Source organism: Periplaneta americana, chromosome 4, assembly GCF_040183065.1.
Source record: "Periplaneta americana isolate PAMFEO1 chromosome 4, P.americana_PAMFEO1_priV1, whole genome shotgun sequence".
NCBI lineage: Eukaryota > Metazoa > Arthropoda > Insecta > Blattodea > Blattidae > Periplaneta > Periplaneta americana.
In genome coordinates this window covers 178,762,493-178,785,895 of record NC_091120.1, presented here as the reverse complement: position 1 = coordinate 178,785,895, position 23,403 = coordinate 178,762,493, and positions in this window count along the sequence as shown.

The window sequence follows — 23,403 nt, the reverse complement described above, 5'->3', positions numbered from 1 at the left end:
ATTCGTTCTACGTCACAAGACGTTCCTGGAGCAAATTTGAAATATGATACAGTGTACCTTACTATCATCAGGTGAATAACTACTTTATGAATATAATAGTGTATCTCGTATGTGCCACATAATATTAAACCCATAATTGTTTTCAAGAACATTTTTTTATTTCTATTGTAATGACAGCTAGGAAGTTCGTATCGTAATTCCGATATTGAACTTGGACTGTAACGCAACTGAATGCATAGCAGCACGAGATGACAGCGTTTAACAAAGAATAATTCGGAAAAAAAATAAACGTGTTACACATTCCTGTTTGCATAATTGTTTAATAACAGATGAGTTTACTTTTTTGGAATCATGTATAATATTAACATTACTTAAATAGTAACAGGATAACTCAGTTTTTTCAGATCCTAAAATATTAATATAAATTAACAATATTCTTCAAACTATTCACAACTGCACACAGCTCCATAGAATGATACTATGCGTTGTTTATTTGTGAACTGCGTATCGTCTACAGCAGGCATGCCAAAACCCTGCACATTGTGCAGTAGTCTCTGTGCGATGTGCATTTTCTATTCCCCTACCTGGAGGGAGTGAATCACCTTGGAGGGGAACGCGACAGGGCTATACAGACCTGCAACAGCATATCAACTTTTGTTTCTGTAACGCAGTTTCAGTACGGGTACTGATTTGGCTGTCTGTGAATGAGAGTTATGATAAATAAAATGAGGAGTCCACAGATAACGAAGAAGAGAAATTACAAATGATATAACATTATTGTTATAATGTTTTCCTCAGCCAACAGTAATTGTTTTAAAATGAAAGGCTTTCATCAGCCCATCAGCTTTCATCAGTGTGTTGTGAGGTGACAATTTAGATCAGCGCTTATTTCTTCGGAATATGTATGATAAGTCTTTCCTGTGTTAAATTTTAACGTACCTTGTTAATATGTTTCGACCTATTTTTGGTCATCTTCAGAACTGGTCGTTGTTGGTGTGGGCGCCTCTTGTTTCCTGTGTGGGTGCGTTCGTAGTGTAGAGTCAAAGAGTGTATGTGTTTTGAAATTGAGTTGTGTTGAGAATATCGTAGGGGTGTGTTTTCGTGTGTCTGTATATTTCATATTGTTCTAGTGTGTTGAGTTTCTGGCTTTTTGGTTGGATGTGCAGTATTTCCATGTCTGTGTTGATGTCTCTGTAGGTGTGGTTGGCATTTGTGATGTGTTCTGCATATGTGGAGGTGTTTTGTAATTTTGTTTTTTCTTAATTGCTTTTTCTTAATCAGTACTCTCACGGCAAAACGAACTTGACAATGGCGTTGTTTTGGAGTCTGTACTAACACAGCCATCAAAGGTTAGACGACTTACGACTTTCATTTCATAAGCTGGTAAGTGATGAGAATATAGTGAGGAATACATGTGAGGCTCTTGAGGTTGTAAGGAGCGAAGAAAGCAACTATTTGCAAGACGGAAAAATGTTCTGGAAAAATATATAATGGCAAATTTTCCTTCTCATGTTACTATATTATGCTAATATACTTACATTAATAAAACTTTAAACCTGACATAAAGAGAATATCGTCGCTTCACAGCTTGTGAACTACACTTTTAATTTCTTTCAGTAACGCTCCCAATGGTCGATACTTGCTCTCAACGTTTTCCAAATAAACTATATGCGAATTTAAATTCTAAGCTTAATTTATATTATTCATTAATATTGATGTTAATTCATATTGACATACAGCAAGGAAATTATTTCAGTGTGAAAACTTCACAATGTTCTACTGCACATACAGACGTGGACAAATTATTAACAAAATTGACGATTTTTATGATAATTCTGTTTACAAAGTTTGACTTTTCAATTTAAACTACAGTTGACAATTTTGCATATTTCCATCATTACAGTAGACAGAAATATGCAAAAAATGTCAACTGTAGTCTAAATTGAAGAGTCAAGTTTTGTAAAAATATATAATAAAAATCTTCAATTTTGCTAATAATTTGTAAATTAGCAAAAATGTCAACTGCATTGAAGAGTCAAATTTTGTAAAAATAAAAAACAAAAATCTTCAGTTTTGCCAATAATTTGGAAATATCAAAAATGTCAACTGTAGTCCAAATTGAAGAATCGAATTTTGTAAAAATATACAATAAAAACTTTCAGTTTTGCTAATAATTTGTCAATATGCAAAAATATCCAATGTAGTCCAAATTGAGGAGTAAAATTTTGAAAAATATACAATACAAATCTTCAATTTGGCTAATTATTTGGAAATACACAAAAATGTCAACTGTAGTCTAAATTGAAAAATCATATTTTGTACAAATATATAATAAAAATCTTCAATTTTGCTAATAATTTGTCCACGTCTGTAATTAATTGGGAGTATAATATTTTATTCAACATTTGTAACAATGGTCCCAATAAATAATAATGCTCGACGAACAATGAATGAAATACTTGTTCGATTTTTGTTGGTTCGAAATTACTGCAATATTTTTTTCTTCAGATACTAGGCCTATACAAAAATCATATTAATAAATTATGCTTTACAAACCACTACTTTGTGAAGTATAACTGAGTAAGCCTAAAGTTTCTAGTATTACAATTGTCAAATATAGACACTGATAATAACAGTGTTTTTTCCTTCTGCTATGTGTGTTTATAATTTCCAAATGTCTATTTAATCCAACCCTAGAAGCGCAGAATAGATTATTGTACACCCCTCCAGCTAAGAACGGGTAAGAGCAACGCTTGAATGATGCAGTCTGCACAGACCGGCGATCCGCGCACAAAACTGCACATTTAGGGCCGTATTCATAGACATTTTTAGCGCGGGTTTCCGGTGGATGATCAGCGTTTTTCGTATTCATAAACCAGTGTTAGCGATAGGATATGATTTGAATTCTGTACTAGTAACCAGTGGATAGCCGGGGCTAGCTTAGTACGCTCGTAGGGCGTGCTGCGAAATGTCTATGAATAGCACCCTTAGAGTCTGATTTCTGGCATGCCTGGTCTATAGCGAGCGAGAGCAGGGCGAGGCTCAGGTGACATCTATACTCCTCGCTGTACTCAGCTGAAATCTACTGCTTTGGTACGAACTTCCTACCTATGATGATAACCGTTACTCCACAGCGGTGGTCTCAGACTACCAGTAGATGGAGAATAACTCTTCCATAATCCGCAATATAACCACCAAAATCCCAGCGATATTACATCATTTTGTGTGATAGGTAAACTGCGATGTCCATCTGTTTTTAAAAAGCGGAGAACGTGTTAATTATTGCGTAAATCATAAATTTCCTATCTCGTTATCTTAATACCTGCCAGCATTTTGTGTGTGTTAACAAAATGGATGTTCTTCCAGCGAGATGACGTCACTAATTGGCTTGCATTCGCATTTTAGTCCCTCCCGTCGTCAATATACGGTTCATCAAGAATTGAGGGACGCCGGGCGCCGGCGGCGTGGCTATAAGGCGCTTTTAATTTTCAGTCCAGTATCCAGCACATAACGTTGTCATAGTTACAGCCAGGCACCAGTTTAATACGCGCGCTCTGTGGTTTTAGAAAATATTGGCTGTAAACTTCCTTACTGCTTTCATATGATTGGCAGTAACCACTTCTATTCCGCTCCCAGCACTATACTGTTTCACGACATGCGGTGGGTTTATGGGGCGCGCTTAGGGGGAGGGCATCTCTGCAACGGTGTGTGTTCTACGCTTAAAAATAAAGTTCATATCCGCTGCTGTATTCACATTCATGGACTTGGTTCCGTATCACGTGCTAGCTATATTGCAATGGATTGTTAACCTTTATCGCGGTAGAGTTCTTTTGTTTCTGTTACCAACGTAACTCGTTATTTCCATTGCTGCAACACTAAAAGGAGTGGATTTTGAGGTTCCCCACCGCACAGCTTTACTGTTCATAAGATGGCTTATTTATACGACGTCCTGTTGTTTCGCTTACACCGCTAGTGCTTCCAGCCTCTGCAGCTGAATTGGCAGCGCTGACTTAAGAGTTCAGATCCCGGTGATAGCGAAGGTTTGGGGGGTTTTGACGAGAATTGTCTGTCTCCTCACTAGATATGGCGGGTAACTTGAGAATTCAGCATCGCATAAAAATGCAACCTCCTCTTGTTGTCCTTGTTTTCCCCCTGTTCTCCTTGTATTCCCCTTGTTCTCCTTGTATTCCCCTTGTTCTTCTTGCATTTCTCTTGTTCTCCTTGTATTCCCCAGTTCTCTTTGTATTACCCTGTTCTCCTTGTATTCACCTTGTTCTCCTTGCATTCCCTTGTTCTCCTTGTATTCCCCTCGTTCTTCTTGTATTCCCCTTGTTCTCCTTGCATTCCCCTGTTCTCCTTGTATTCCCTTGTTCTCCTTGTATTCACCTTGTTCTCCTTGCATTCCCTTGTTCTCCTTGTATTCCCTTGTTCTCCTTGTATTCCCCTCGTTCTTCTTGTATTCCCCTTGTTCTCCTTGCATTCCCCTGTTCTTTTTGTATTCCCATTGTTCTCCTTGCATTCCCCTGTTCTCCTTGTATTCCCCTTGTTTTCCTTGTATTCCCCTCGTTCTCCTTGTATTCCCCCTGTTCTCCTTGTATTCCCCTTGTTTTCCTTGTATTCCCCTCGTTCTCCTTGTATTCCCCTTGTTTTCCTTGTATTCCCCTCGTTCTCCTTGTATTCCGTTGTTCTCCTTGTATTCCCCTGTTCTCCTTGTATTCCCCTTGTTTTCCTTGTATTCCCCTCGTTCTCCTTGTATTCCCCTTGTTTTCCTTGTATTCCCCTCGTTCTCCTTGTATTCCCCTTGTTTTCCTTGTATTCCCCTCGTTCTCCTTGTATTCCCCTTGTTTTCCTTGTATTCCCCTGTTCTCCTTGTATTCCCCTTGTTTTCCTTGTATTCTCCTCGTTCTCGTTGTATTCCGTTGTTCTCCTTGTATTCCCCTGTTCTCCTTGTATTCCCCTTATTTTCCTTGTATTCCCCTCGTTCTCCTTGTATTCCCCTTGTTTTCCTTGTATTCCCCTCGTTCTCCTTGTATTCCCCTTGTTTTCCTTGTATTCCCCTCGTTCTCCTTGTATTCCCCTTGTTTTCCTTGTATTCCCCTCGTTCTCCTTGTATTCCCCTTGTTCTCCTTGTATTCCCATTGTTCTCCTTGTATTCCTCTTGTTTTCCTTGTATTCCCCTCTTTCTCCTTGTATTCCCCTCGTTCTCCTTGTATTCTCCTTATTCTCCTTTAATTACCCTTGTTTTCCTCGCATTCCCCTCGTTCCCCTTGCATTCCTCTTATTCTCCTTGCATACCTCTTGTTTTTGCTTTATATTCTTCTTGTTCTCTTCGTATTACTCTTGTACTCCATTTACATATTGAAAAAGCGGATGTACAAAGACAAAATAGAAATTTTCTATTTTCATATTATAACTAGGTTTCGTATTCCAGCTACCTATAAACTGGAATGAAGTTGCCTCACTCTTAGTATATGTGACGTCACAGCGCAGGTATAAGTACGTTCGTATACAAAATAGTTACGCCTCCTCTGCCCTCTTTCTCTAGAAAATCAAAACCGGGACGCAATTATAGTGAGTAGTCTTATCGATCACTGCTCTTACTAGTCGTATTATTTAAATAACTACATCTTTGTGGCTGATTGAAGGTTTATTGCAGAGGTAAAATGCCTTAGGTAAGACGCTCAAGCGTGTAATATTGCAGGGCGTAGTTGAGGATATTTGAACTAATATTTTCACTATCGATATATACAACATTACATATAAATTGTGTAAAATAAACGTAAAAGCGACAAAAAAACAGTGCACTGAAAGATACTGCAATACCAAAAGGCACAGAAAGTGTGTTGAACGTAATCAAAAAGAACCAGTATCATCAAAATCTGAAAATTGTGAAGATATTAACTCGACGTTTAGCATGGATTCGTGTGGGCTACCATGTTGTTAGTGCCAACATTCCAATTAATGAATTAAACAATCTACATTTTAGGGAATTTCTAGTAAAATACATATAAAATTAGTGGGTTTTCAATATCCTAATGAAACATGAAAAAAATATCAGACAATAGGAATATCTTGTACTACATCATGCACCAGTAACGTCATTTGCTATTAAAGAATTTATTTATTTTATTTTATTGGGTTATTTTACGACGCTGTATCAACATCTAGGTTAGTTAGCGTCTGAATGATATGAAGGTGATAATGCCGGTGAAATGAATCCGGGGTCCAACACCGAAAGTTACCCAGCATTTGCTCGTATTGGGTTGAGGGAAAACCCCGGAAAAAACCTCAACCAGGTAACTTTTCCCGACCGGGATTCGAACCCGGGCCACCTGGTTTCGCAGCCAGACGCGCTGACCGTTACTCCACAGGTGTGGACCCTACCATGTTGTTAGTGCCAACATTCCAATTAATTAAATAATCTACATTTTAGAAAATTTCTAGAAAAGTACATATAAAATTAGTGGGTTTTCAGTGATGAACGACATGCAATATCCTAATGAAACATGGAAAAAAATATCAGACAATAGGAATATCTTGTACTACATCATGCACCAATAACGTCATTTGCTATTGAAGGAATTTCTTGCAGTATAAAATCATTTCTAGTGAGATCCGCATATGTTCAAGTTCCGTAACTTACGAATGCACGTTATTATTCACTGCAAAGATCACGACGAAAATGAACGTCACAGCTTAAGCATGTGTTTAGTAGTATAGCTTCAGAATGTCGGCAGTTGACTGTACTCCATGAACACGCAGCGACGACGTGTTTATTTATAGCCTTATCCGTTGCATTACCTGTGTTCGGCATACTATATATCCAATGTGTCTTTAACTTCAGTCTTTAGGTAGCTGGAATACGAAGCCTAGTTATAACAAATATTGTTGGCTAACAGGGTGCTCTAAGGCAAATACCTAAGTTATATTGTTATACCTGTATTCTGTTTGGGGGTGAAAATGAGTGGTCATCATCTTCTTGTAGGGTCTGTATCACAAAAAAGTTTGATAGAAACAGCGAGAAACATCTGCTCAATAAAAATATATAAGGTAAGCCGATTTTTTTAATCTACGCAGTATTTACAGCTTAGCTGTACACTGGTGTGTATGGTAGTTATTAGCATTGGACGGGAAAATTGTAGACGACTGCCTAAGTAATCGCAGATGGGCTTCAAGCAAGAGACCCTCTTGGCTTCAAGTTTGCAGGCATGTCATATTCCTGTCCTGATAGCCTGTACACTTGGATAGGAAACAGCAGTTTAATAATAAATATGACCGCTTCTAGCTGTATTGTCGCTTATTTTTACATTTGTTTTCTTAAATAGCAGTAGCGGCCAGTGATCGAAATCCTCGGTGAGGCCAGATACAACTAGTTTAAGTGCCTCCGATAGGAAATGTTTATTCATGATATTAATTATTATTATTATTATTATTTTTATTATTATTATTAGTAGTAGTAGTAGTAGTAGTCTATTATTATTACTATTAATGAATAGTACATTATGCAACGAGCCTATAATGAAGGTAATTAAGAAGCGAGTATGGATATTTATGAAACGAGCGCAAGCGAGTTTCATAATTTTCATACGAGCTTCTAAATTACCATTATAGGCGAGTTTCATACGACTTTTTATGCTCGACCATATTTCTAACTTGATATTATTAATTTTCTTTGTATCTGACCTTGACCAATGTCCCGTATGTTGTGAGATGTGCGCAGACGCGAAAGTATTGATTTTTTCCGAGGAACAGATGTCCACATTGACCTTGCTAGGCCATAAGAACCTAAAGAGATAACACTGAAATTAAATTAGACATTGAAAAACGAGATGACAAATTGAATTTATTTGAATATTATTTACAATTAACGTTAATTATTATAGTAACAGAACATAACCTTCTGCGACAGTATTGGATTTCCAGCCTCCGTGACTTTTCGCTAAATCTCTTTCGATTGCATATCCGAGAATAATCGATACTTGCGGTTTTATAACGGTAGAAAGCTGACCTGTCATTGGCTGAACAGTTGTAACCTGAGTCGTCATTGGCTGAAAGACCTGACCTTTAATGAGTAGGTGTACTTTAATGACATGCATTAAAGGTCTGCTACCAGGTGTATAATTACTACATTTCGGCATGGTCGAGCATAAAAATAATAATGTCACTCACCAAATAAGCTGTTATGCTGTGAGTTTCAGTGATTATTTCAGTGTGATGATCAGGCTTCGAGACTTTGGACCCGATACAATAAGTTTACTGTGAATGTACTATAGGTTGTTGACTCGCTGCAGGTAGTGAAAGGTAGAGATGTGTTGAGGTAACAACGTTGCTATTTAGAATAGAGTACGGTAGTATGGCAACCGCACACATATGGACATTCTGAAAGTAAATATACATTACACAATGACAATGTCAAAAGAATGTGAAAAACATTTATTCCCCTGTCTTTTATAAGCATTTGTGTTTAATTATACACAGAGTTAATGGTGGAAATAAACATGTAGCAATTTTAATTTCTTCATTTATCCTATTGGTCGTCTTTAGGAAGTGCAGTTACAGTACCGAATTGCAATGTACTACAAGATACATTTTCAATGTCTCACACGTAAATCTTTTTCAGTTGTCTGCCAAACACAGTTTGTACTGTGAAAAGCTGCGCTCTACGTCGCATGACTTTATAGGAGCAAAACAAAAAAAACCTAACATCATTGCAGTCTCTAAGAGACAGTCCTTCATTCTCGGGTGACTCTATGTCCACTAATTTGCTGTTTATGTTACACAATGTTTCATATCCGTTATTTTTACATAAAATTGATTTCCACTTCTGTTTTACACGTTCAGTAACCGGTGTACTTGGTGTCTCATTAATTCTCTGTGTCATTTCCTCAATTAATTTGAGGGCTTCCGGCATCTCTTATTCTGACTTTTCTAACCGTTTAATAGTTTCAGACACAGATTGAAAATAAGTTTGTATGAAAACTAAATTATTCTTCAGAACCTTCAAATCCAGAGCGTTTTTCTTTGCGTATTTGTTGGCATTCATTCTACAGTACCCCCATCCGCTGTACGCTTTACCACTATACTCAGTACGCCGTTATGCAGATTTCCCACTGAACTGCTCTATTGGGTCCGAAGTCTCGAAGCCTGGTGATGATGCAACCCATATTATGTGTTGAAATTCCCCTTTCTTTCTTTTCTTTTTATTTTTTTCCCTTGACAGCAACAAGGCCAACAGAGAAGGTTATTTTGCACCACATTACCACTTAACCATTTATGTTGTCCATACCAGGATGCAATAGAAACTCGCGTTTTTAGATTATATGTCAGAAAAATTGTCAGCGATGTCGTAGGTATCTCGGTAGGCTCTCTCTTAATTTAAAACTTCCTTTCTTTCAATATTATTTCTTCTCGAAAAAGGACACTCTAACAATGAATTAACTACACCAGCATTATTTCTCGCATTTGTTTCCGTTTATATTTTCCCGAAATACATAACAACATTGGCCCAGATTCACTACTGTAGTACGAAGTACAATGTACAACACCCCCGCTTAAGTCATGAACTAAGACATAAGGGGAGAGAATAGTGTGGGTCTCTGCCTGCCAAAGAGCTGGAAATCTTGTTATTTATGGCCTATTTAGGAAGACAAGTTACCACTGTTATTCCCACCCCAATCTACCCTTGAGGCCGGCCCATGGATGGGAGGAGTGAAACCTGACCAGGCCAGACAAATTGTGCCTCAGCTACAACGTTTCAAGCGCAACCTCAAAGCCCGCGAATACACACGAAATGCAGAAGCCAGACCCGGCACGAGCGATTCTGGCCTCAGGAACAAATTTTACTGCAAAACAGGTCTATATACATCACAAGTCAGACCCGGCACGAGCGATCCTGGCCTCAGGAACAAATTTTACTGCAAAACAGATCTATATACATCACAAGCCAGACCTGGCACGAGCGATCCCGGCCTCAGGAATAAATTTTAATGAAAAACAGGTCTATATACATCACAAGCCAGACCCGGCACGAGCGATCCTGGCCTCAGGAACAAATTGTACTGAAAAACAGGTGTATATATACATCATAAAGTTTTCAAATGCTTCTACAGGCATATATGCCTCATTCAAATAACTCATACATTATACAGGGACATCATTTTATTTTTACTTCAATTTTTATTGTACCTGAGTTTTTTAATGTACTTCACTCCCACTCCTTCTACTAATGAAGTTCCAGCTGTCCTCCACACAGAATGAAGGCCGCATATAGTGAACAGCACTGAGTTAGTGAGTATAGTACGTTCCAGAAATATGTTTGCGTTTTCCAGTAACGAAAGAGCTTTCAATATTGAATCATATTTTCGCACAGGTACTGTCCGTTTGCCTACGTCGCATCCCGGTTTCCCCCACCTGCTTCTGCACGCCCCTCTGTAAAAGCTGGGCTGTCTTAGCTCTTTTCTGAAAACATTAATTTCTGTTAGGAATTGGACGTTTACGTAATATTATACAACTGTTTAAAATAACTTAAATAAAAGGGCCTCGTTAAGTAATTAACTGTCACGTGATTTCCCCCCTTTCTACGATCCTGCGGTATAACCACTTGGACGGACAGTAGATAGCATGTCTGAGTAATTTTATATTTTCTGGTCGGGCAGAAGTGAAGATTGAATTTACAGTACGTAAGGTACTCTTTTATAGAGTAGGTACAGAATTATTTAAACATGACTTGCTAGTACGAAGGACGAAACTGGCAATTGAAATTAGATGCAATAGTCTATAGTGCGATAATATGCACAAAAGAACTGAAGCCTGTTTCGAAATGAACGGCCACCATTTTAAAAATTTGTTTAAATATTCATATTATGATTATTTTTCAATTTAACTTCTTTATCTATATTGTACGCTAATGTGTTGTAGACAGTAGACTGTAATATGCACTGCATAATGAATACGTTCACATGGATAACTCAGTTCGGGAGTAAAAACACTTTTTCTTAATACAGTACTGTATTCTGATTAAACAAAAACCCAATGAAAATTACCGAACTCAAAATCGCGATATTTCCTACTTTACGTAAATGGATGAACTACTTTTCTTCCCTCCTGTACCTAGTAAAGTGATTTGTTTGTGTTTTACGTCAGTATCATCGAACTACATTCGTGGAAAGGGGGTAGCAAACTGTGTTTCCGGTTCTCTAAAGGTATAGCCAGGTTAATATTAAAAATGTTAGTAAAAATAAAATGATGTCCCTGTATAAAAACACAAAATTTGATTTCAGTTAAGCCAAGTGACTGAGGCCCGGCCTCACTTGCCTCAGTCAACCAGCCGCCACTGTTAAATAGTAGTGGGTTTCGAAGTTAGACGCTTCAGCCTAACCTATCCTAAACCAGTAGAAATACTCGGAAATTGTGATGTGCTGTAAGTGAGTTCTTCTCAGTCAGCTGCCAGCCACGGCCTGTAATGTTTATAGTAAAATATAAATAAGACAGGAGTGCAATTTCCCACGTGTCGTGACCTAGCAACGCGTGGACGGCAGGCGATTGTTTCAGCGCCGCCACAAACGAGAGTAATGGTGCCTAGGCCCGTTGCCAGCTGCTGCTCAAAACAAAACACGGTTGTGCAGTGATAATAGTGTTATAGAGGTCGCAGTGTTTTTCAAGACCTCGTCCCCGGAAGAAAATGTTGCGAAAACCAAGTCTCGACCTGACGCCACAAGGTGTTCTAAATTGTCGCTCTGAAGGTGCCCTACCCTGACTTCTGTGAAGTATGTGATACATACCAGAAGTATACGGTCGTGAGACGGCGAACAAATTGTACAGTGTGTTCACAGAGCCATGATGAGGTTATAAATTATAATGTAATTGTAACGAAACACGATAGAGATTTGGATAACAATAAATGCTGATTCACAATAAACCGGGAACGGAAATGACGAGAACGAGAACGGAAATAATGTTAAAATAAATATATTTAAATATGAGCAGTCACAATTAAGTACTGTGAATGCTCACATTTAAATACATTTATTTCAACATTATTGCCGTTCTCGTTCTCGTTTTTGTTTCCGTTCCCGGTTTATTGTGAATCAGCCTTTACTCCCCAAGTATTTTCTGTGTATTGACTGATAGTGATTCGTCCATCGGACGAGGACGTTAAATCTGGCGGCCCCCTTGATGCTATTCGACAGGAGTACCGGTACTCTACGTGCCAGCACCGAGTTTTCCCTTCTTGTCCACACCTGTGGAGAACGGTTAGCGCGTCTAGCCGCGAAACCAGGTGGCCCGGGTTCGATTCCCGGTCGGGGCAAGTTACCTGGTTGAGGTTTTTCCCGGGGCTTTCCCTCAACCCAATATGAGCAAATGCTGGGTAATTTTCGGTGTTGGACCCCGGATTCATTTCACCGGCATTATCACCTTCATCTCATTCAGACGCTAAATAACCTGAGATGTTGATAAAGCGTCGTAAAATAACCTACTAAAAAAAAAAATTTCCTTTCTTCTTTCCTCATCTCCATCATCCTCACACATTCCCCACTATAATTACAATTACATATACACTCACTCTAGTACACGACATAATTCTTCATAGATATACATCATGCATAACATGGCCCGCCGAAATGGTGTGTAACTTGAAAATGGGGCACACTCCTGCCATCTATCTGCAGTATACGGAACCCGAATCACGCAAGTGAAGTGAATAGGCATTAGATACATACCAGAGAGCTGCAAGAACAGCGCTTAGAACCGGTTTATATTCCACCGGTCGCAGATCAACCGACCAGGTTTGACATTCGTTCGAATATCCGGCCTTGAAGCGGTTGCGCCTGGCTAGACAGAACCACAGATATAGAGGACAGAATACCAAGCGCATTTCACCATACAGGAACTCTGATGACATTTTGTAACTACACAATGGAGTAACTTTTCCTAATTAAAAAAAAAGTGTTAGCTTGAAATTCTTACAAAATATTTGAGGCTAAGAGGGATGGAGCTACAGGAGAATGGAGAAAGTTACACAACACAGAACTGCACGCATTGTATTCTTCACCTGACATAATTAGGAACATTAAACCCAGACGTTTGAGATGGGCAAGGCATGTAGCACGTTTGGGCGAATCCAGAAATACATATATAGTGTTACTTGGGATGCCGGAGGGAAAAAGACCTTTGGGGTGGCCGAAACATAGATTGGAGGATAATATTAAAATGGATTTGAGGGAGGTGGGATATGATGATAGAGAATGGATTAATCTTTCTCAGGATAGGGACCGATGGCGAGCTTATGTGAGGGCGGAAATGAACCCGCGGGTTCCTTAAAAGTCGTAAGTAAGTAGGCTAAGTAAGTTAGCTTGAAATAGGGTTATAATTGATTGGCCACTTTGGTACATTTACCTTCATAACTAATATATGAATCAACTAATGGACACCGGCAACAACAAAGGAAATAAGTGTAATGCATAGATGAAATCTGACGTGTAAACAAATACAAGAATAAAATAAATTACAATTACTTACAAAATAGAAGAGCAAATAAGTACACACTCACTATTGTAATGTCCATACTTTAAACTCAAAATACATAGGCTACCTTTGAAAGAGTAGTTGTTAATATAGCCTATGTATTTTAATTATTCTAAGTGAATGTATTATTATTTCTCTAATAAATCATTTTTAAGGAGATATAAAGTTATTAACAAAAATAAATGCACTCATAAGCCTAATGATTGTAGCTTCATGATGCGTGGTGTTGCATTACATGGATTAATGAATAAATGAATGAATCAATCAATCAATGGGAAGAGAGGAGGAATTATCATTTGAAAGGTACACGATGATAATCGCGTCCTTGCAACGATTCTTGGAACTCCTGGATGGCTCAATATTATCTGTCGTTCATGATCCAGAGCCGTCCAACCGAGTGAGACTCGGACATTCGTTAAACCAAATACAGTGAAACCTCTCCTTACGGACACCTCCAAGATACGGACACTCCTCATACAACGGCCAGATTTTTATGTCCCAACTGAACTAATATAGAAATAATGATAAATTTAACTCTCGTTTACGGACACTCTCAGACACGGACACGGACAGCTGTTTCACAGTTCTAAAGCTTGCTTTACCTCCTGACTGCGGACAGAACTTGGATTTCAAGATCTAATATGTTACAAAAATGAAAAATTTAGTTGTCAGAACTGTACAGAAATTCCTCAACATGAAAGAAAGCAATAAGGATCTCGTAGGCTACCACTAGCCCAGCCGGCTACCCCTTGTTAGCTGGAAGCGGGTGGATAAACAAAGTCATAAAATTTAACCTGTCTGATGGGTCCAAGATTTCCGCGATCGTGAAATTGTATTCGACACGTGATAGGGTTAGTAGGATTATTCTCTTCACTTCAATCAGTTCTGTTTAGAGAATAAAATGGTATGGCACAGTACTGTATTTTCATATTTCGGTCTTATCTACTGTAGTTCAAAGTTGCAAAGAATTTACGGTAGTAGTATACTGTATTTAGAATTAAACTACAGTAATACCACAGTCTAGTATATACAGTCATGAAGCTCAATACGTAGTAAATATGCATCCATAGATAGTTGCTAACCACTAGGATCGCTACTGTCGCTTCATTACAGACAATGCTAAATAGTACCTGCACAGTCTATTGTTCCTAGCAGCCTCATAAACTCAAGCTTCGTGACTGTATATACTAGACTGTGGTAATACATTTAATTTAAAGCGTGAAGGGATACATAATGCACGTTATAAATGTACTGTTAGATTGGGGAGCCTCCCTCCCAATGAAGGATACCTCCCAGATGCGGACACATTGTTACGTTCCTTCGATGTCCGTAAATGAGAGGTTTCACTGTATTGGACTACTCCGAGAGACGCAAGAGCTTCGCATACTGTCTATAGCGCCAGGCGTTCAGTAACAATATGGCTCTTCTATCTTTCATAACCGGTTTTGCACGTCTCTAATACATACACACACATATTTTATGTGCATCATTTCCTTAAACCCATTGTTGGCCTACTCGTAGATACTGAATGAGAATAAGAAAAAATTCCGTAATATATGTAATTGAAGGGAGTTCGCTGCATACAGACAGACATATGCATATCCGAAAACACGTTTTTCGATATCGATGTTGCTCAGAACTTGTAAAAATTTCCGCAAAAAATTTCATGATAATACAGGGACATCATTTTATTTTTAATTCAATTTTTATTGTACCTGAGTTTCTGAATGTACTTCACTCCCACCCCTTCTACTAATGAAGTTAAACCGTCCTCCACACAAATCCAAGAACGCAAATACAGTCATAGTAGCCTTACGGTCATAGTAAACAGTACGTTCCAAAAATATGCTCGCGTTTTCCAGTAACGAAAGAGCTTTCAATATTGAATCATTTTCGCACAGGTACTGTCGTCCATTTGCCTACGTCGTATCCCGGTTTCTCCCACCAGCTTTTATTCGCCAGCTAGTGGCTGGGCTGTCTTAGATCTTTTCTGAAAGCATTAATTTCTGTTAGGAATTAGACGTCTACGTAATATTATACAACTGTTTAAAATAACTTAAATAAAAGGGCTACCTTAAGTGATTAACTGTCACATGATTTCCTCCCTTTCTACGACCCTACGGCATAACCACTTGGACGGACAGTAGATAGTATGTCTGAGTAATTTTATCTTTTCGGATCGGGCAGAAGTGAAGATTGAATTTACAGTACGTAAGGCACTCTTTTATAGAGTAGGTACAGAATTATTTCAATATGAGTTACTAGTACGAAGAACGAAACTGGTAATTGGGATTAGGTACAATAATCTATAGTGCGATAATATGCACAAAAGAACTGAAGCCTGTATCGAAATGAAAGGCCACCATTTAAAAAAATGTGTTTAAATATCCATATTATGATTATTTTTAAATTTAACTTCATTCTCTATATTGTACGCTAATGTGCTGTAGACAGTATAATTTTTTTTTTTAGATTTATTTATTTAACCTGGTAGAGATAAGGCCGTCAGGCCTTCTCTGTCCCTCTACCAGGGGATTACAACTATAACATGAACAATAAGATTACAATTAATATTAAATTTACAATTACAATTACAATAAAAATTAAAGTACGACAAGAATACCTGATTAATGAAAGCTAGACATTTTATCATAGAAGTTAAGAACAAAGAATATTTTTGTATTTACTAAATTACAAATTAAACCTACAATAACAAAATTCTATAGTGATGAAATTACCGGATATTGAGATATTTTGTGGTAGATTAAAAGAACTATTTACAAGAAACCATGTCTGAACGAGTCTCAATTACTGACCAAGTGCCTAGTAAGTTTGCGTTTGAATTGAATTTTATTTCGACAGTCCCTGATGCTAGCAGGTAACGAATTCCAGAGTCTTGGCAGGGCTATTGTGAAAGAGGATGAGTATGAGGAGGTGCGATGGGATGGTATTGTTAGTATTGTTTCATGGCGAGAGCGTGTGTTCAGATTGTGGTGGGAAGAAAGGTAAGTGAAGCGAGACGACAGGTACGAAGGAATAGAAGAGTTCAAGATTTCGAAGAGAAAGAGAAGTGAATGTAAATTTCTTTTCTTACCTAGTTTAAGCCAACCTATTGCTTCCAGGGATGGGGTAATATGATCATATTTACGAACATTGCTTACAAAACGTACACACAAATTATGAGCACGTTGAAGTTTCATTTTGATGTCGCTGGAAAGGTCAGTCAGTAAAATGTCAGTATAGTCAAAATAGGGAAATACAAGGGTCTGCACAAGGGACTTTTTTAAGCAAGAGGGAAGATGAACATTTATCCTTTTTAGCACATGAATAATAGAATATACTTTTCTGCAGGTTTCTGTGATTTGCATGTCCCAGTTGAGATTATTATCCATGTGAATGCCAAGATAATATACACTGCATAATGAATACGTCCACATGGATAGCTCAGTTCGTGAGTAAAAACACTTATTGTTAATACTGTACTGTATTTTGATTAAACAAAAACCTAATGAAAACGATCAAACTCAAAATCGCGATATTTCCTACTTTACGTAACTGGATGAACTACTTTTCTTCCCTCCTATACCTAGTAAAGTGATTCCTTTGTATATTACGTCAGTATCATCGAACTCCAGTCGTGGAAGGGGGTAGCAAACGGCGTTGATCCAGAGGTATAGGCAAGTTAAAAATGTTAGTAAAAATAAAATGTTGTCCCTGTATATTTATTGCAGCATCACGGTAATTCTTAGAATGAGAAAGAAAAAATCCGCTACTGACATTCGGTTGCAATTGCTACATAAGAAGAGAGTCACGCTATACTTATTTCCGTCGCCAAGTTAAATGGATTGCAGGCAATCTTTACGAAGGTTAGACTCTACTGGTCCAGCTGCGTGAAGTTTAATTGTAAGTCTCTCGCCAGTCGCTCTTCTTATTCTCGCAGGAACCAGGTCATGACTCTTGCCCGGGTCGACCTGTTTGATATTTCTCCCGCAGCGCGCGCTGCGTCCGTGCTCGGAATGGCAGGAACCTTGTGCATATGAAACTCACTCGCGTACTCACGTCTAAATAAACATGGCGCAGAGCGCACCTCGTCCATACATATTTCAGTCACACGAGCTGATATTAATATACGCGAGTCGAGTTTCTACGAGGACTCGCTGCATCATTCTACGCAGTTTTCATTTCTTTGCCATATACATACGAATAATAAGGGCTGTACTCGCATTTCACGTAAAAAGGGGTGCGTCACTTCAATTTTTGCTTGGGGGTAGGGCAAGGTTTTTTTTGGGAACATCTTATTTTATTTTGTGCGAGATCGTGCTTATTTGCTTAGTTTCCGCACAAAACCAATCCGCGGAAAGTCTAAAATTCCACATTCAGTATTCCCAACCTAACACACATAACAATTTCCCTCTTCTTAAATGACATATTGATTTTACTGCTTTAGGCTTTTAACACAGTCTACTATATACAGTCACGAAGCTTGAGTTTTGAGGGTGCTAGAAACAATAGACTGTGACGGTACTATTTTGCATTGCCTGTAATGAGGCGATATTAGCGATCCTAGTGGTGAGCAACTATCTAATGTTTGCATATTTACTACGTATTGAACTTCGTGACTGTATATATTAGACTGTGCTTTTAACATATTATTTTTAGATACGTTCAATATAGTAATAATTATAAATTGGAAACTTACCACTGCAATTTCACCTAAATTGCACTGTTAATTATTGTTTTTAAATATTTGCAAAAATTAAGTAAACTCTACAACTCCACTAAAGTTACTGCATTCGTGATGCAAGTAGCATTAAGGAAGCCGTGAAAAATTCAACAAGATTCCAGACTCATCATAGACTGGGGGAAAAAAAGACAGACGTATATCACCGGCCAGCTGGAGTATAGTAAACATAGATAACATTTTAAAGCAACAATGTTGAATACAGATATTTTTGTTTTGCAAATTTGCCGTCATTGAACAGAAACCAAGATGGAGATTTCATTGCAACTAATTAGAAATTCCTCTTTCAGGTATGTAATAAACGATCTTCGCACAAAATAATGTACGATACACGAGCGGTTATGTTTTCTTTCAATTCTCGGAAATTAAAAAAGCTCAACTATGTTTCGCTTTTTCAAACTTTTCCTCGAACATAAAAACTTCTACATACCACTCTTGTAGCGCATATTACTATTACCTGGCAGTGTTAAGGCCTTGAGGCCTTCTCTTTCACTCAACCAGGTCTACAATTGAAGGGTTCAGAGCCATAGTGGGCCAAGCACCATTTATTAGAATCGGAGAAAGCAAGGGTTACAGTTGAGTAAATACCATAGTTTAATGAAGATTGACATATCATTTAGTTTCAATGTGCATACTTTATATTACTTACTATATGTTTCTTTAAATTATGGTATTCACTTAATTTTAACTCTTGTTTTCTCCGTTTTTAATAAATAGCGCTTGGCCCACTATGGCTCTAAACCCTTCAATTAATACAAATGCATAACTAATAATAATAATAATGATAATAATAATCTTCACCTGACATAATTAGGAACATAAAATCCAGACGTTTGAGATGGGCAGGGCATGTAGCACGTATGGGCGAATCCAGAAATGCATATAGAGTGTTAGTAGGGAGACCGGAGGGAAAAAAACCTTTGGGGAGGCCGAGACGTAGATGGGAAGATAATATTAGAATGGATTTGAGGGAGGTGAGATATGATGCTAGAGACTGGATTAATCTTACTCAGGACAGAGACCAATGGCGGGCTTATGTGAGGGCGGCAATGAACCTCCGGGTTCCTTAAAAGCAAGTAAGTAATAATAATAATAATAATAATAATAATATTAATAATAATAATAATAATAATAATAATAATAATAATAATAATAATACGGTACATGCATGTATACATACATACATTCATACATATGTTGTGAAATACAGTAGAACTCCAATTATCCAGACTAATTGGGGATCAGCCCGATCCAGATATGCAGAAATCCAGATAATTGGATATAATTAAAGAAAAAACGATGTCTGAGAAAAACCCAATTTCTATTGATAAAAACTACATTAAGCAAGCATAGTTATGTTTGTACTATATTGTAGGCTACTACTGAAATTGTACGTTAAAGTAAATAAAAACTAAAAATTAAGATACATAGACAAATTTCACACAGTAATAGGGTTCAACGAACACATTTATAACAATCACCATCTCTTTACGAACATGTAATCAGATATGACAATCGTGCATGTACAAAGTAAAGGTCAAACTTTAAACATTCTAGAATCGATAGAGATTTATAAGGAAAAAATTACAAATAAAAATAATTTAAATGATAAAGGTCCAATTAGCAAAAACATTCTCATTGATCTGTGTATTGTCTTTCAACTTGACCAGCGTAGTCATAACACACGCCGCATTCAGTCTCCCACCCACACTGGCGTCGCATCTCAGCGGACACCAGCTGATTATTCGTAAGTATTCATTCTGTTCTATGGCAGTTTTCAATTTTAAACACATTATTAAATTTCACTTTCAACATTGTGATTTTTGAGTAACATTATATCAAGAGATTATTCTCCGTACAAGTGACCACTGAAGATAGGACCGCACGTCATGGAACATGTTTGCTTCAAACATGATTTTCAAAGTGTGTTTTAATACTGTAATAATTATATTGTCTTTGTATGTTACATTTTTTAATCAAGTGAATGAAAACACTGTCGAATTAGGACTAGATTTTAACATGTCTGTTACAAGCATGTCCAACGTTATTTTTATTTATTTATTTATTTATTTATTCATTCATTCATTTATCTATTCATCCATATTCATTTGTTTACGTATTTACTTCCAATAAGTTAGTTATTTATTTAGTTATTCGCTTATTTGATTATTAGTTATTTCGTTGTTTACTTATTTGGTTACTAACTTATTTACTTATTTAGGTTTTTACTTATTTTATTATTTATTTATTTGATTGTTTAGTTATTTGGTTATTTACTTATTTTATTATTTACTTATTTGAGTATTTAATTATTTATTTATTTATTTGATTATTTACTTATTTGATTATTTACTCATTTGATTTAGATATTTGATTATTTAGTTATTTCGTTACTTATTTGGTTACTTAATTATTTCGTTACTTATTTGGTTGCTTACCTATTTCGTTATTTATTTTGTTACTTACTTATTTGGTTACTTACTTATTTGGTTGGTTACTTATTTACTTATTTATTTATTTATTTATTTATTTAATTAATTTTTATTTATTTATTTATTCATTTATATATTAATTAATTTATTTATTTATTTATTTATTTGGTTACTTAACTATTTCGTTATTTATTTGGTTACTTATTTGGTTATTTATTTATTTATTTATTCATTCATTCATTCATATATTAATTTATTTATTTATTTATTTATTTATTTGGTTCCTTACCTATTTCGTTATTTATTTGGTTACTTATTTGGTTACTTACTTATTTGGTTGGTTATTTATTTATTTATTTATTCATTTATTTATTTATTTATTTATTTAATTTTTATTTATTTATTCATTCATTCATATATTAATTAATTTATTTATTTATTTATTTGGTTACTTACCTATTTCGTTATTTATTTGGTTACTTATTTGGTTATTTATTTATTCATTCATTCATATATTAATTAATTAATTTATTTATTTATTTGGTTACTTACCTATTTCGTTATTTATTTGGTTACTTATTTGGTTATTTATTTATTTATTTATTCATTCATTCATTCGTATATTAATTAATTAATTTATTTATTTATTTATTTGGTTACTTACCTATTTCGTTATTTATTTGGTTACTTATTTGGCTATTTATTTATTTATTTATTCATTCATTCATTCATATATTAATTAATTAATTAATTAATTAATTAATTAATTAATTTATTTATTTATTTATTCACTTGTTGATTATTTATTTATTTCATACGTTCTTACGCCTATTAATTTTATTATTTTTTCATCATTCCATTCGTTCATTGATCAACTAATTTATTTATGAATTTATTCGTCTTTTTATTCGTTTCTTAATTTGTTATTTCGTTAATATACTTCTGTTTTCGTTCTTCAGTTATTTGTTCTTTCTCCTCTTTGTTTATTCTTTCGTTAGGCCTTAGTGTTCCTAATTATTTTAATTAATTTAGTCTTCTTTCGTTTATTTATTCGATATGTATCATTCCTTTAATCAGTTTATTAATCAATTAGTTAAGTAAATATTCAACTATTAATTCATTTGTTAGTCCATACCATTAACTTGCAAAAGGTAAATAGCGGCAGAAGTTCAAAAGCGTCATTAAAATAACTGAGGAAATGAACACTGTAATTTCCTCTGTACCTAAATGGTTACAAAGCGTCAGTAAACTAATTCTGACAAACGAAATACGCTATAATACGAGAACACTAGTCTGACATTTTAGCATTGGAGTCTTACGTGCGAGAGTACACGGATGTCTGGTAGAAAAATAAATAATCCAAAACATTGCCGGTACAATAACAGTGAAAATGCACTCTTCCATACTTCCATGTTACAGTGCAATCAAGAGTGCTAATTGCCAACGTTTTCCACTGTTACAAAAAAAGGTTTAATATATACAGCACAATCATTGCATGGTTTACAGCCCCATTTCAAACAATACTTCAGCTCCCACAAATATTCTCTGGGGAAATACTAGCAATTTGCTAGCACCGTTTATTTCTTTAACACTGTAAACGGTAGTTAAGCTCGGCAGCTCCTTCTAAAACTAGAAGTACGGGGTTTATTTCGTAGTCTCTTAGCGCCTAGCGTAACAGGTTGTTTTACAACCATGCTTTACAACTATTTGCCAATGTAATCACAGTACACAGCACGCTGTAACGAACTTTAAACTTGTTTACTTTCATTCTGTTTTCGTTCCCACTAGTGATTCGTGTATATTCGAGAGTGGTAGGTATTCTTTATACTTTTGACGTGAAACTTCTGTATTCGACCTACAAGGAGGAAAAGATTGTAACGTTTTAACATTAAGGGTTACTCTGACGTCACTCGTGGTACTATGGAAACAGAAATTTAAGATGGATTTTGGACTACGCGGTTTTCAGCATCGGGAATGACTTTAGAAGTGTTAGCGATAGAATAGAGCCTCCAATGTAGAAACAGTCGCAACTATTGCATGTGAGTTTGTATACGCCTGACAGTTTCTACATTGGGCAGACAGCCAGATCATTCCAAACTCGATACAAAGAACACATTAAAGCAATAACAAGAGGACACAATACATCTACATATGCCGAACACATAACTAATGCTAACCACACATACAATAATATAAATACAGACATGGAAATCCTACACATACAGCCCAAAAACCAAAAAGTCAACATACTAGAACAATATGAAATACACAGACACACTAAAACATACCCTGATCAAATCCTCAACACACAGATCAATTTCAGAACACACACACTATTTGACACCACATTTCAACACTTTTCAACGATCGAACGCACCCACACAACAGGCAGCGAAGTTCGAGATGACGCCGAGATCTAGTAGGCTCTGAGGATGGTGTGAAGAAGCACCGAAACAGCTGCAAGCCGCACATTCTTACACAATTAACACGAGTAAGATCACCATTTAATCAATTATTTATATTCAAATGTTAAAAGTAGTGTACGAAAGATTCAACATGGAGTATATTTTCCTCCTGGACTTCTCGCATATTATGTTGGTAATTAGGATTAGTATGATCTAATACTAAAATCTATTTTGTCTGGCAACATGAAATTCATTGCTTTAACTAAACAGTTCACGATTCACGAGACCTAACCTAAAATGT